Source organism: Dioscorea cayenensis, unplaced genomic scaffold (genome assembly GCF_009730915.1).
Source record: "Dioscorea cayenensis subsp. rotundata cultivar TDr96_F1 unplaced genomic scaffold, TDr96_F1_v2_PseudoChromosome.rev07_lg8_w22 25.fasta BLBR01001509.1, whole genome shotgun sequence".
Classification (NCBI taxonomy): Eukaryota; Viridiplantae; Streptophyta; class Magnoliopsida; order Dioscoreales; family Dioscoreaceae; genus Dioscorea; species Dioscorea cayenensis.
Window position 1 is genome coordinate 11,919 of NW_024087900.1, and position 14,481 is coordinate 26,399.

Here is a 14,481-nt window from a genome sequence, read left to right on the forward strand (position 1 = left end):
TAATGTCACGAGCTTGACATACCTCATTACTTACCTCATGGGGTTCAAAGAGTTTGAAGCCACCCCCAATTTCCTTTGGAGTGTTGTTTCTTCTCGGCAAATTCAGTGACATCATTGAAAAGACTTCGAATTGTTCATGCATGGAGAGGGGTGAAAAATTTACCTTCCCTCCTTGAGATGTAGGATGATGAAGCTTGGTACCTTTCTTTTTTCTTCCATAAATCTCCCTCCACATATTCTTCACAAATGATTCTTATTTTACTTTTTCCTTAGCGTTAGTACAGGGCACTTTCTCTTGTGGTTGCTTCAAGCTGTGAATTTGAGGATGGTAGTGGGGTTCTTCTTGTTCTTCATTCTCTACATCTCCCAAATACTCATCCAAAGGGTTTATCGAGAGCACCTCTTGCACACAATTAGAAATTAACATATCAGTTTCATTGGTGAAGTAAAGTGTGTCATCATGATCTAAAGAGTGCTTCATACCAGCCTGTAAAGTGTACACCACTTCCTCTTCCCTGACTCTTAATGTTAATTTCCCTCCTTTTAAATCAATTAGGGCACCTGAGGTGCTAAGGAATGATCGACCAAGAATCAATGGTGTCTCCACATCCTCATCGATGTCCATGATGACAAAATCCACAAGAAAGATAAATTTGTCCACTCGAACAATCACATCTTCAACAATCCCAAGAGGTTTTCTTGTTGATTGATCCACCAATTGCAAAGTCATCCTCGTGGGCCTTTACTCATCCAAGCCAAGTTTCAAATACATGGTGTAGGGCTTGACATTTATGCTATGCCCTGAATCCCCTAGAGCATTTTCTTGGACTCCTCCTTTAAGCATGCCAAGGATAATGAAGCTTCCTGGATCCTTCAACTTTTGTGGGAGCTTCTTTTCTAAAATGGCCGAACAATTTCCCATGAGTGCAACCGTGCCTTCTTCCTCCAACTTTTTCTTGTTCATAAGGAGCACTTTTAAAAACTTGGCATATTTAGGCATTTGGGTCAATGCTTCAACTATCGGAATGTTTAGGTGAAGTTGCTTGAAAATGTTGATAAATTTTCTGAAGTGAACATCCTCCATGTCTTGCTTCAATCTAGTCGGATAAGGGATTGGAGGCTTGTACTCGGATGGGTTTGATGGTCCTTGTTGTTGGCGCTTATCATTTCTTCCCTGATTTTTTTCTGCACTGGTTTTTTCAGCTAGCTTAGGGTCTTCCACAAAGGGTACCCCACTTTCCTTGACATTTGGGTCAACTTTGACCCTTGTCTCCACTTGCCTCCCACTTCTTAGGACAATGGCCTTCAGGTGCTCTCTTGGATTGTCTTCCGTGTTACTAGGAAGATAACCTAAGGGCTGCTTAGAATTTTCCTTGGCGAGTTCCCCTACATGATGCTCAAGTGATTTTACAGAAGCTTGGAGGATTCTTAAAACAGAACCTATCTCACTAAACTATTCGACGTGCTGAGTGAGCTGAGCATTCACCTTCCCGAATTATGCATCCATGCTACTAGTCATGCTATTAAATTTGGCATCAGTACTGAGCATGAACTTGGCAAGAACCTCTTCAGTAGTAAATTTCTTCTCAAAAGGTGGTTGTTGAAATTGAGTTCCTTGGGATGGTGCACCTCTTTGTTGTTGACCTTGGTTCCATGCAAAATTTGGGTTGTTCTTCCATTGTGGATTGTAAGTTGAGCTGTACGAGTTCCCTTGATTTCGTTGGGCCCCAATATAGTCAACATTCTCAATGGAAGCAATAGAGAAGCTAGCAATAAAACATTGGGCCGCACCATGCCCACCACCGCAAGTGCTACAACTCATCACTAACGCTGGCCTCGATCTACTGCACATAAGAAGATCAAGCTTTTGGGTTAACACATCAACCTTTGCGGCCAAGGCATCATTGCTACTCACTTCATAAATTCTGGTAGTCTTTTGTGAAGATCCTCTTGAGGCCCAATGTGATTCATTGCTCACCATAGACTTAAGTAATTGCTTAGACTCATCAGGGTACTTGTTGCTATGGGAACCACCCGCCGCGGCATCAATGAGTTGGCGAGTGGTATAGTTCAACCCGTTGTAGATGATCTGTACTCGCATCCACGAAGCAAAACCATGATGGGGGCACCTTCTAAGGAGATCCTTGAATCTTTCATAACCTTCAAACAATGTTTCGGATTCCCTTGTTTAAAGGTGGAAATTTTTTGTGTTAATTTGGCAGCTTTGCTTGGCAGAAAATACCTCCCAAGAAACTTCTCAACCATATCCTTCCATGGTTTTATTGACCCCGGAGATAATGATGTAAGCCAATGATATGCCCCGTCTCTCAAACTGAATGGAAATAGCCTCAAATTGATAGCATCGTCTGACACCCCATTATTCTTGAATGTAGAGTAAATTTGGAGGAACCGGGAAAGGTGGTCATGTGCATCTTCATTTGCAAGACCATTGAATTGAACGGAGTTCTAGACCATGCCGATTGTACTTGCTTTAATTTCAAAATTATTGGATGTCACGGATGGTGCTTGAACACTAAACTCATCACCCGTGAATTGAGGTCTTTCATATTCAGATAGAGTGCATAGCTCTTCGGACATGATTGAAGACTCTCTATCCTCAATTTGAATGTTTTGAGCACCAGACCCTTCACCAACTTCTCTCAATCACCAATGCAAGGTTCTTTCAATTTCACGATCCGGTGTAATCAAAGTCGATGGATTTGAAAGTGTCATACACAGTACCTCGCAAAACCAAGAAAAAATGGTAGAAAGCTAAGATCAAAGGAAAAGAAAAATGATGATAAAAAAATGAGAAAATAATGAAATGGCTAGAGTAATAAACTAAAAGTTTCCTAGAATTCCTTAAAGTTCCCCGGCAACGGTGCCAAAAACTTGATTGCTTCCCCACAAGTATACGGGATCGCCAAGTAATATGCCGTGTGAAGACACGGGGATCGTATTCCACGGGGCTAAGGATCTCCTATTAGTCCTTCTCGAACTATTATCTAGCCAAAGAGCTTAAGTGATGGAATTTACTCTACTAGATGCAATTAAAACTAAATACAATATTACTAACAAATTAGAGAGAACAAGCAATGAGCAAGCAAGAAAATAAATGTAATGCAAAGGCCTATGGATGTGGATACCCTTGAGGGGTTATCATGATACATGGATGATGATCAAAAGATGCAAGGGTAATTTTGAACAAGAGATTTCTAAATTAGAACAACCCTAATTTCTCGGTAACTGAACCCTAATCCCATACGAATGTTGATAGGAATTTCTCCCAAATCCACATTCCTATGATTGCATTAAATACAAGAAAATCTCAAAATAGGGATGAACTCATCCTAAGTTCACTCCTAAGACATGGAGGGCTACCAACACCCAATTTCTCAGTGTGATGACACAAGTATCCCTTTCTAATCCATTCATGATCTAATACATTCGAGTAGGTCACATCTACATGCATCACTCATAAAAGAACTACGGATTTCTCCTTAGTGTAGCACTTAGCATGAAAACAATGGATCAAATCTCAAAATAACCCAAGCATGGAATTAACAAGTAATCATCAAAAATTCATGATAAACCTCCCCCCCCTCCTCAAATTTCAACAACACCCTGTGGCCTTGGGGGTCTAGTGTGTCATCATCCCACAACAAGCAACACAATCAAGTAAAACACAAAGCAAAAGCATAAATGACACTCCCTAGATGAAATGGTAAAGGAGGAGATAGAGAATGTTCCGCATGACGCTTCCCCCGCCAAAGGAATGCTGAATGATGCTTCCTCTAGCCGCGGGTCTCCTTCCTTCAAATCGTGGTTGATTTCCCCTTGAATGATGTTATCTTCTTGCCTTGAGAGCCTTTGACCTTGCCCTTGAATGATATCCTTGTTTCCTTGCCCTTCTTCTTCTTCCCAAGGTCGCTCAAAGTCTCCCCAAGAAGTCTCTCAAAACCTGTCCAGAAAAAGTCCTCTTCTCTGCCACAAAAGTCTGTTTTTATACTCCCCACGGTATACAGGCCGTATATGGGCTGTATGAGGGCCGTATGACTCTTAAAAAAACCTAGATTTGCGCTTGATATGAGGTGCATGTGGGATCTAGACAGGGTCAATATGGCCTTCATACTGGGTAGTATCGGGGCCGCATGAAATTCTGGGTAGACAGCTTCAATCTGTCTTGCTGCTACAGTGTTGCTACATTAACTTTACTACAGTAACTCCGCTACAGTACTCATCTACATTACTTTGGAACTGTTTTCTTCTCTTTTCGCCTAAATGATATCATCGTGTTCTCCATGACTTCCTTGTGCCCTACAAAGCAAATAGTACACGATTAAGCGCAAAACAGGCATCAAGCCTCACAAAATACATGCAAAGTGCGTAAGATACATAGAGGAAAATACCTACATTTAGACACTTATCAACTATCTCTTTTTAAACCATGAAGTGGCATTTCTCCTAACTTAGTACGAGGTTGGTCTCCTCACACTAAGTAAGAACACGTTCTAGATTCTTGAGGCATAGCTCAAAGTAGTCACCAAACACAGAAAAATCATCCATGAACACCTCCATAAAGTCCTCCACCATATCTTCAAAAATTGCCATCATGCATCTCTGAAAGGTGGCGGGGGCATTACATAGGATGAAAGGCATTCGGCAATACGCAAATGTTCCATAAGGACATGTGAATGTGGTTTTTTCTTGGTCTTCTGGTGCAATGGGAATTTGGAAATACTCTAAAAACCCATCCAGAAAGCAGTAGTATGAATGCCCACCAAGCCTCTCAAGCATCTGATCAATAAATGGTAGCGGGAAATGATCCTTCTGGGTAGCATCATTCAATTTTCTGTAGTCAATGCAGACACGCCATCTCATAATTGTTCGAGTAGGAATTAACTCATTCTTCTCATTGTTGATCACAGTCATCCCACCTGTTTTAGGTACTACTTGCACTGGGCTCACCCATTCACTGTAAAAAATTGGATAGATAATGCCTACATGAAGAAGTTTGATGACTTCAGCTCTTACTACTTCCTTCATGTTTGGATTTAGTCTTCTTTGTGGAAAGGCTGAAGGTTTATGATTATCCTCCATCAGAATTCTATGAGTGCAATATGAAGGATTTATCCCCTTAATGTCAGCTATCTTCCAAGCAATTGCTTTCTTGTGCTTTTTCAAGACATTCACCAAATCTCTCTTTTGTTCAACTATAAGATCTGAGGCGATGATAATTGGAAGTTGAGTTCCTTCCCCAAGAAAGGCATATTCAAGGTGCTCAGGCAACATTTTTAATTCTACTTCAGGTGCTTCCTCTATTGAAGGTCTCAAATTTTTATTCAGCAGCATATTACTTTGTTTTGGCTCCTCTTCAACTATGGTTACTGAGCTTTCGTCTGAACTGTCATCTATGCCATACACGAGCTACACATTACACTTAGTCTTTTCCCTTTGATCTTTGCTAGGTTCACCCACTAGATTTGAATGAGATTCCTACAATTTTGCTATGTCCAGCGTGGTTAAGTCGGTGAAAATATCAACTTCTTTTTTTGCTGGAACTCATCCATAATTCATGAAATTTGTGAGCATTTCCTTCCAAATATTATTTTCATCTACTGTATCCGAGCCTTTCCCATGGTTTAAATATGCAAAAAGAATTGTCTTGTATGCGGATAAGTGCTGTTTAGGTGGTATCTAATCATGCCAAATATCAACCAAAATTTGCTCACTACCTTGTGTAGAATCTAAATCTGCCATGATGAACCTCCTCCAATTTCCTTTAGTCTTCGATGCAAGGTTCTTTTAATTCATTGTCTGGAGAAAATAGATTTGATGGATTTGCTTGTGTCATGCACAGTACCTTGCAAATTCAAGAAAGATATAGAAAATTAAGCTAAAAAAGAAATAAAACAGAAGAAAAGAATAAAGAAAAGAAAAGAATAATGGTTAGAGTAATAAGCTAGAAGTTTCCTAGAATTCCTTAGTTCCCCGGCAACGGCACCAAAAACTTGATTGCTTCTCCGCAAGTGTACGGGATTGCCATGTAATACCTTGTGTAATAATACAAGATCGTATTCCACGGGGTTAAGGAGCTCCTATTACTCCTCCTCCATCACTTATTATCTAACCCCATAACTTAAACATGGTGAACTACTCTAATACTTGCAAGAAAGTAAACAAATACAAGTATAGGAATCACAGAGCAAGACAAGTGATTGCAAGAGCAACAATGAGATACAGAGGCCTATTGATGAGGATCCCCTTGAGGGGTCATCATGATGTATGGATGCATGATAAAAGCATAGCAAGGGTGATTTAGATAGAGGGATCTCAAGATTAGACCAACCCCAATTTCTCGGAAATTAGACCCTAATCCCATACAAATCTTGATAGGAATCTCTCTCAAACCAACATCCCTAGGATTGCATTAAGTACAAGAAGATCCTGAAAAAAGGATACACTAACCCTAAGTCTATCTTTAAGATTTGGAGGGCTACCGACATCCAAATTCTCAGCATGTCGATACAAGCAAACCCTTTTTTATCATTAAGGATCTAATACACGTGAGTAGGTCACATCTACGTGTACAACTCAATAGAAAACTACTGATCTCTTTATTTAATAGTTCTAGGCATGAAGAACAATGAACTAAACCATAAATCAACCTAATGCATTTCAATTAAAACAAAGCATCCAAAATACATGATGAACCCCCCAAGGTTCACCTCCATCCGGTGGCCTTGGGGGTCCAGTGTGCCATTATACAAACAAGTATGGCAAGATCAAGAAAAACAAGAAATAAATCCATAAGTGGCACTCCCTAGTCCAAATGATGAAGAAGAAGAACAAGGCCACCGAATGATACTTCCTCTAGCCAAATGAATACCGATTGATCCTTGACTCCACCTCCATTGATGGTGAGTCCTCTCCTTGAAGTTCAAGCCCTTGATCACCACTCTAGCCTCAAGAAAAGCTTTCTTCAAGATGTCCTCATTCTTCCTTTTCTTCCACATGTTATGGCTACCCATAAAACTCCCTTTCATCCCCACAAATGTGCTTTTATACATCCCATGTATCCCGGCCATATAGGAGCCGTATAGGTGTCAAAAAGAGATCAAATCTTCTCCTAAACAAGCCATCCTAGGGTTAATCTCAGGGTCAATCTCGAGGTCAATGATGGCCTCATTGAGGCCGTATGGATCAAGCTAGAAAATTGCTTCTGATAAGTCCTTGTGCGATATGAATGCGAAGCATTCTTTCCTTATGTTAAGCATTACCTTTCTCAGGTTTTTACACTAATATGTGTGTTTTTATGTTACTTTTATGCAGGTAGGGTTGTGAGGCAGACTATGAAGGAAAGAAGCCAATGTGGATCATAATGCACTGATTTTGGAGGAAATCTTGCTAAAGTTCAAACGCGAAGATATGAGTCAGGTGCGAGATGCTAGAGTGTGTGCCAACCTCCCCATATTTGAGTTAGCACAACCATTTGGAGGGGCACAAGGGTAGTCACACTCAAGCATTCCGACTTATGCACATAGAACAAGATCTCCATCAACTTATCCGTCATTGAAGAAGCAAAGTGATCCAAGACGTGAATGTGTGGCCGTTTGCGTTACCTCGATGAAAGTATGGATTCGGGAAGTATTTTCAGGACAGACACTGTAGCAAAGTACTATAGAAGCACTGTTCATAGCCGGCCGAGAAAACTGCAGAATAGAAAATCCACAAGCCCGTGTGAAAAATCCACAGGGGCGTCCACAGGGGCATGTGGATCCCCGATTCCAGCCCTATATAAAGCCGATTCAGCCCCGATTTCAGCATTCTTTTCCCGATTTTTTCCCAAACTTGAGAGAGGGCTTCGGCTAGGGTTTTGAGAGGTATTAGCTAGGGTTTTGGAGAGGTTCTACGGCTCTGACATCCTGCATCGTTTACAAGAAGGTTATTGGGAGAGCTTTCATCGGCACTGATCCAGCGAGGTGTATCCTAGGCCGGACGAAGGACCCTTTGCGACGAGTAGAGGACTCTCCACAAGACCATCGACACGACTATCGAGGGGATTTTTTATGGATTCATTGCTTTTACATTCTATTTCTTTGATTGTAATTAGCTCCATGGAGAGCTAAACTCCTAGTGGGTACTTGGGTATTTGTGAACCCTAGGATGTATTCTTTTCATTGAATCTCTTTATTATGCTTTTAATTAATTGATGTTTATTGTGAATTCCAACCTTGAATGCTTGATTGTTTGAATACTCCCCTAGAGTGACACTAGGGTTGAGAGTTCTTGTTGGTAACCTTGTGAGTGAGTGACACACCACGAGTGTTAGACAAAGCTAGGTTGGAGAGAGTTGAGAGGGTGAGTCGAGAGGTACAGGAGCGTTCCCTTTCCCCTCCGATGTGTTAGATTCTATCTCCGTTCCTCGAGTTCTTTACGGCCATAATAGAGTGAATGGTCTAAGGGATGACCTTCCGCTGGTGCTTAGTTGCGGGTGCAATGGACTGAAGCGTAGAAGTGATCTTAGTATCTAGGGCTTAATTGTGGTTAGGGACCTTCCAACTGGACCAAAGGGTTAGGTCTATAATTAGGAAGTGATTCATCACTTAGAATCCCTAAAGCTCATTGCAATTCTATGCGAGTGCGAGGTAGAGAGGTTATCCAATCTCTCCCCCGGGACATATATAGAGTTAGGCATGGTTGACCTTAGATTTGGGACTATGTAATTAAGGATTTCCACGACTAACTGTTGCATTAATTAGGAAGCATAATAGAGGGTTCTTGCACTTGAAACGATTGTCCTAGGCGGAGCAATATCCGGGTACCCCATCTTTATCGATTGCCTTACCTTCTCCTTTACTTGTGCTCTCTTACTTGTTGTTTTTACTTTTGAGAATTGAATCATTGTCACATATATCACTATTCATCTTTCACATACCAGTGGATACGATACCCGCTCATACTTGTTGTTCTTACTTGTTGTTTATCCAATCTCTTACTTGTTGTTCTTACTTGTTGTTTTTATTCCCTACTCCCAGTGGATACGATACCCGCTCATCCGGGATTATTACTTCGACAAACCCGTGCACTTGGGGGATATACGCAAGGGGACCTTGTCAGCTTCTCTTGCTACAGTATCAATCCCGTGGTCAATCCCGGGTAGCATTGAGGCCATGCGGCCTAGATCAATTCCTGACTTGAAAACTGTCCAGGTGCTATAGTGATTGACTAGAAAAAGCTTCTCTTAGCATTGTAGCAAATCACTATAGTAGTTACTGTTCACATCGAACAGGAAAACTGATAAGTGCTTGAGTAGACATATTTTTCTATATCTTTTGCATGCATTGAGCATCATTTGTACCATGGTTTATGTCTCATATTGTGTATTTGGTGTTCTTTTGTGCAATTAGGTTGTGAATGCCTTGAAGAGTCAAAAGAAGCAAAGATAGGCTATAAAGATACAATGTTGGGAGTTCTTGTCCAATTCAAAGACCAAGTTATGAGAGGAGTTCATGAACGTGGAGATATGTGTCAACTTCCAAGGAGATTCGTGCCAATTTACTAGATAGAAGAGCATAAAGGTAATCACATCTTCATGTTCTTTCTCTTTGTGAAGATTGTAAGACCTTTCAAAGATGCGTCGATGAACAAAAGTCTTATAGCCTATCACATGGATGTGTGCCCGGCCACGTAGCCTCAAGAGAAGAGTGTTTGGACCGCGTTTGTGAAAAGTACTGTAGCAAAACATTGTAGCAATTTTACTATATCAGTACTGTAGTAAAATTAATGTTCACATGCCCTCGTGGAAATTCCCGCAGCCCACATGGGTGCGTGGAAAATCCACATGGGCATGTGGGGCCACGTGACAGGCATCGTTTTGGGCTATAAATAGGCTATTTGCCCTATTCTTGAGAGACTTTTGTGGGGGTTTTTTTGCTAGCACATAGAGGACAAGGCGGCTAGGGTTTTGGATGAGGTCTTTGGCGATATTGGGGGGTGTTCATCACCAACTTTGATCGATCTTCTCTCTGTCAAAGCATATAGTAGGCCTTTGACAACCTAGCTTTGAAAGAGGATTCTTCAAGACATTGAGTGACCCATCAAGGCCATCATCACGAATTCAAGTGGTTTTTCTCTATGGCTTTCATTGCTTTTCACTGTATTAATCATTGTTTTGTAACTTACCCCATGGAGGGCTAAACCCTAGTAGGTATTTGGGTATGTGAAGCCTAGGATCCATTCTTTTGTACTAATTTGCTTTATGCTTCTATTAAATCCGAGTTGATTTGAGTTTTAATCATGTGATTCCATTGCTTGCATGTATTATTGATCTTTGTGATTGATTTATTATGCATGATTTGTTAGTTTAATGAGAGAGAGATATCCATTAGAGTTAGAACATCAAGGTTAAAGAGGACTGAGAGGGTGAGTCATGAGATAGTGGAGTGTGACCTTTCCCTTCCGATTGAGTGTTTCCTATCTCTGTATTCCCTAGACTCTATGGAACCATATTTGGTGTGAGGTGTGCGATTAAGAGATTTCTCCGCCAGGACCTTGTAGAGGTTTTCCTTTATCGAGAAATAGAGTTAGATCTATCTTCAGAAATTTGTTTCACTCTTAGGTATCCCTAGAGTTTATTGCGGTCATATTTGGTGTGAGGTATAGAGATTGAGAGATTTCTCCACCGGGACCTTGTAGGGGACTACTACCGGTGGCATGAGGTAAGCGCTGGTTGTTCTTAGATTACCTTGACTCATCAGACTCGGTTTAGATGCATTTAGTGAATCTTAAGCTTCATGTTAGATCCTATGGGGAGCATTACCTGAGTACCTCATCTTTATTGATTGAGATCTCCTTTACTTTCTATGTTGTCCGTTTGCTTGCTTATTAATTTTCCTTGCAATTAGTCCATTTCATCACATCTATTGATTCTAACTAGATAACTAAGAATTAGCTAATACTAATAGTTTTGTTCCCTGTTGATTCGACTACTTACTAAATGGGGTAATTATTACTTCGACCTTGCAATTGCAGTTTACACATAATTTTGATACGTGTCTGAAAAGTGCTTGTGCGATAAGAATACGAAGCATTCTTTCCATGTGTTGAGCATTACTTTTCTCGAGTTTTAACGCTAATATGGGTGTATTTATGTTACTTTTATGCAGGTAGGGTTGTGAGGCCGATTATGAGAGAAAGAAGCTGATGTGGGTCGTAATGCACTAATATGGAGGAAATCTTGCTAAGGTTCAAACGCGAAGACATAGGTCGGGTTCTAAATGCAGGAATATGTGCCAATCTCCTCGTACTCGAGTTAGAACAACTATTTGGAGGGGCACAAGGGCAGTCACATTCAAGCATTCTGACTTGCGCATATAGAACAAGATCTTTACCAACATGTCCGTTATTAAAGAAGCAAGGTGATCCACGACGTAAATGTGTGCCCGTTTGCATTACCTCGATGAAAGTATGGATTTGGAAGTATTTCAGGCCGGTACCGTAGTAGGGTATTATAGAAAATATTATAGTAAAAATACTGTAGTAGCACTGTTTACAGCCGGCCGAGAAAAGAGTAAAACAGAGAATCCACACGGGCATGTGAAAGTTCCACACGCCCGTGTGAAAAATTCACAGGGCCGACAACATGGGCTTGTGGATTACCGATTCCAGCCCTTTAAAAGCAAATTTCAGCCCCGATTTTAGCATTCTTTTCTCCATCTTTTCCCCAACTTGAGAGAGGGGATTGAATAACACTTGTGAGTAAGTAACACACCATGAGAGTTAGACAAAGATAGATTGGAGAGGGTTGAGATGGTGAGTCGAGAGATAGCGGAGCGTCCCCTTTCCCCTCCGGTGTGATCTATCCTACCTCCACGTTCCAAGTGTTCTTTGCGGCCATAGTAGTGTGAATGGGCTAAGAGATGATCTTCCGCTGGGGCTTAGTTACGAGTGCAACGGAGTGAAGCGTTGAAGTGATTTTAGCACCTATGGCTTAATTGTGGCTAGGGATCTTCCACCTGGACCAAAGGGTTAGGTTTATACATAGGAATAGGGTTTATCACTTGAAATACCTAGAGCTCATTGCAATTCTATGCGAGTACGAGGTTGAGAGGTTATTTAATCTCTCCTCTGGGACATGTATAGAGTTAGGCATGGTTGACCTTAGATTTGGATCATGTAATTAAGGATTTCCATGACTCATTGTTGCATCAATTAGGATGTATAATAGAGGGTTCTTGCACTTCAAATGATTGTCCTAGGTTGATCAATATCCGGGTATCCCATCTTTATCAATTGCCTTACCTTCTCCTTTACTTGTGCCCTCTATCTTCTTGTTTTTATTTTCATTATTTCATATTTTGTAACACTTATCACCATTCATCTTCCACATTAGTTAAGAAACAACTTAAGTGTCTTTATTCCCTACTCTCTGTGGATACGATACCCACTCATCTGGGATTATTGCTTCGACACATGTGTACTTGCGGTTTATACGCATACACGGACAGGTCAAGTTTTTGGCACCATTGCCGGGGAAGTAGGCGTTTAGAGATACTTTGCACTTTGTTTTCTTAGCTATCCATTCATTCTATTTCATATCTTCTTTTCTATCATCATTCTGATTTTGTTTTCTTTCTTTTGGTTTCAGCTCCAGGTTATAACTCGAGGAAACCCCTCAATACTGATTGAAGAAGATCCTGAGCTCGAACGTACACTTAGAAGAAAAGGGAAAGAACCTGCGAAAGAACAGTCTAATCTAGTTGATTTGGAAGTAGAAGAATCTGAAAACATGGCAGAACAGAATGAGCAGTAGCGGACATTATCTGATTATGCCAGACCTTCAAGATTGGGGACACAATCAAGCATTGTGCGTCCCCCGATTACAGCTCAGAACTTCTAGCTGAAGCTGGCATTGATCCACATGTTGCAGCAATCCACACAGTTTAATGGTTTGGCCGATGAGGATCTGAACAGTCATATAGAGAACTGTCTCGAGGTGTGTGATATGCTGAAGATAAACGGGGTGACGGATGATGGCATCAAGTTGAAAGCCTTCCCATTTTCCTTGAAAGGGAGAGCGAAGTAGTGGCTACAATCATTACCCAGAGCCTCGATTACCACATGGGAAGAGATGGTAGAAGCTTTTCTTGCCCGATATTTCCCTCCCGTAAAATCCACAAAGCTTAGGAATGAGATCTCGTCCTTTGTATAGTTGGAATTGGAGTCTCTATTTGAGACGTGGGAAAGGTTCAAGGAGCTCCTGAGAAAATGCCCGTAACACGGATTCCCAGAGTGGATGATTGTTCAGACCTTTTACAACGGTCTGAATCTGAGTACAAGGCAACTCTTGGATACGGCAGCAGGAGATAACTTATGTAGCAAGACCCCTGGTTAGGCTCGTCAATTAATTGAAGAAATCAGGTTAAACAGCTACCAATGGAATGCTAGGAAGAAGAAAAAGGTGGCCAGTCTCCATGAGGTAGATGTAGTAACCTCATTGGCAGCTTAAGTGGAATCATTGAGTAAGAAGTTAGATCTCCTAACTTTGAATAGAGTGGCGGCCGTGACTACTTGTACCGGGTGTGGTGGAGGACATGCTCCCTCCGATTGCCCGATCTCTCTTGGTGATGCATCTTCGGTTGAGAATGTCGAATTTGTAGGTAATGCTATGAGGGATCAAGGAAACCCATACAACAACACCTACAATCCGTGTTGGAAGGGTCATCCCAATTTCTCGTGGAGAAACCAAGTACGACAAAAGGCCCTAGGGCCACCGTGTTTCCAACAACAACAACAAGCCCCAAACATGGAAAATAGAGTTTCAGGTTTGGAGACCCGAATGAACGATTTGGAGAAGGCCTTAACTAGGTTTGTACAATCATCTAATACAAGGTTCCAATCAGTTGAGGCTACACTTCGCAACCACACCGCCTTTTTGCATAATCTTGAAAATCAAGTAGGGCAGATTACGAAGTCCTTATCGGAAAGGCCACAAGGAAGCTTGCCGAGTAACACCGAGACCAACCCCAGAGAGCATGCAAAGGCGATCACTTTGAGAAGTGGTCATGAGGTTGAGGGTAAGCTTCCGAGTGAGAAGCCCAATTAACATGCACCCGAGGTTATAGAGGTTGAGAAGGGAGCGAGAAAAGAGAAGGAGGTGGCACCCCCATCTTTGAAGCCAAGAATCCCTTATCCCTCTAGGTTGAAGAATGACCAAGGGGATGAACAATACAAGAAGTTCTTGAGTTTGTTCAAACAACTCCATATCAATATTCCTTTTGTTGAGGTATTGGCTCAAATGCCTAAGTATTCAAAATTCTTGAAAGACTTGTTAACCAACAAGATTAAGTTAGAGAAGAGTGATTCAGTGATTTTAGATGCATCTTGCTCGACAGTTTTGCAAAAGAACATGCCGAACAAGAAGAAAGACCCAGGAAGCTTCATCATTCCGTGTAATATTGGCAATTTAGGTGAAAAAAT

The 14,481-nt window shown here is 41.3% G+C and overlaps 2 non-coding genes across 2 annotated transcripts; one reads left to right on the top strand and one right to left on the bottom strand.

Moving 5' to 3' along the window:
- Positions 1-2,111: 2,111 nt before the first annotated feature.
- On the top strand, positions 2,112-2,217 carry LOC120256567. Its single transcript, XR_005535353.1, has one exon. It is a non-coding gene; the product is annotated as a small nucleolar RNA R71 (small nucleolar RNA).
- Positions 2,218-13,180: 10,963 nt separating this feature from the next.
- Positions 13,181-13,287, bottom strand: LOC120256568. Its single transcript, XR_005535354.1, has one exon. It is a non-coding gene; the product is annotated as a small nucleolar RNA R71 (small nucleolar RNA).
- Positions 13,288-14,481: the final 1,194 nt, after the last annotated feature.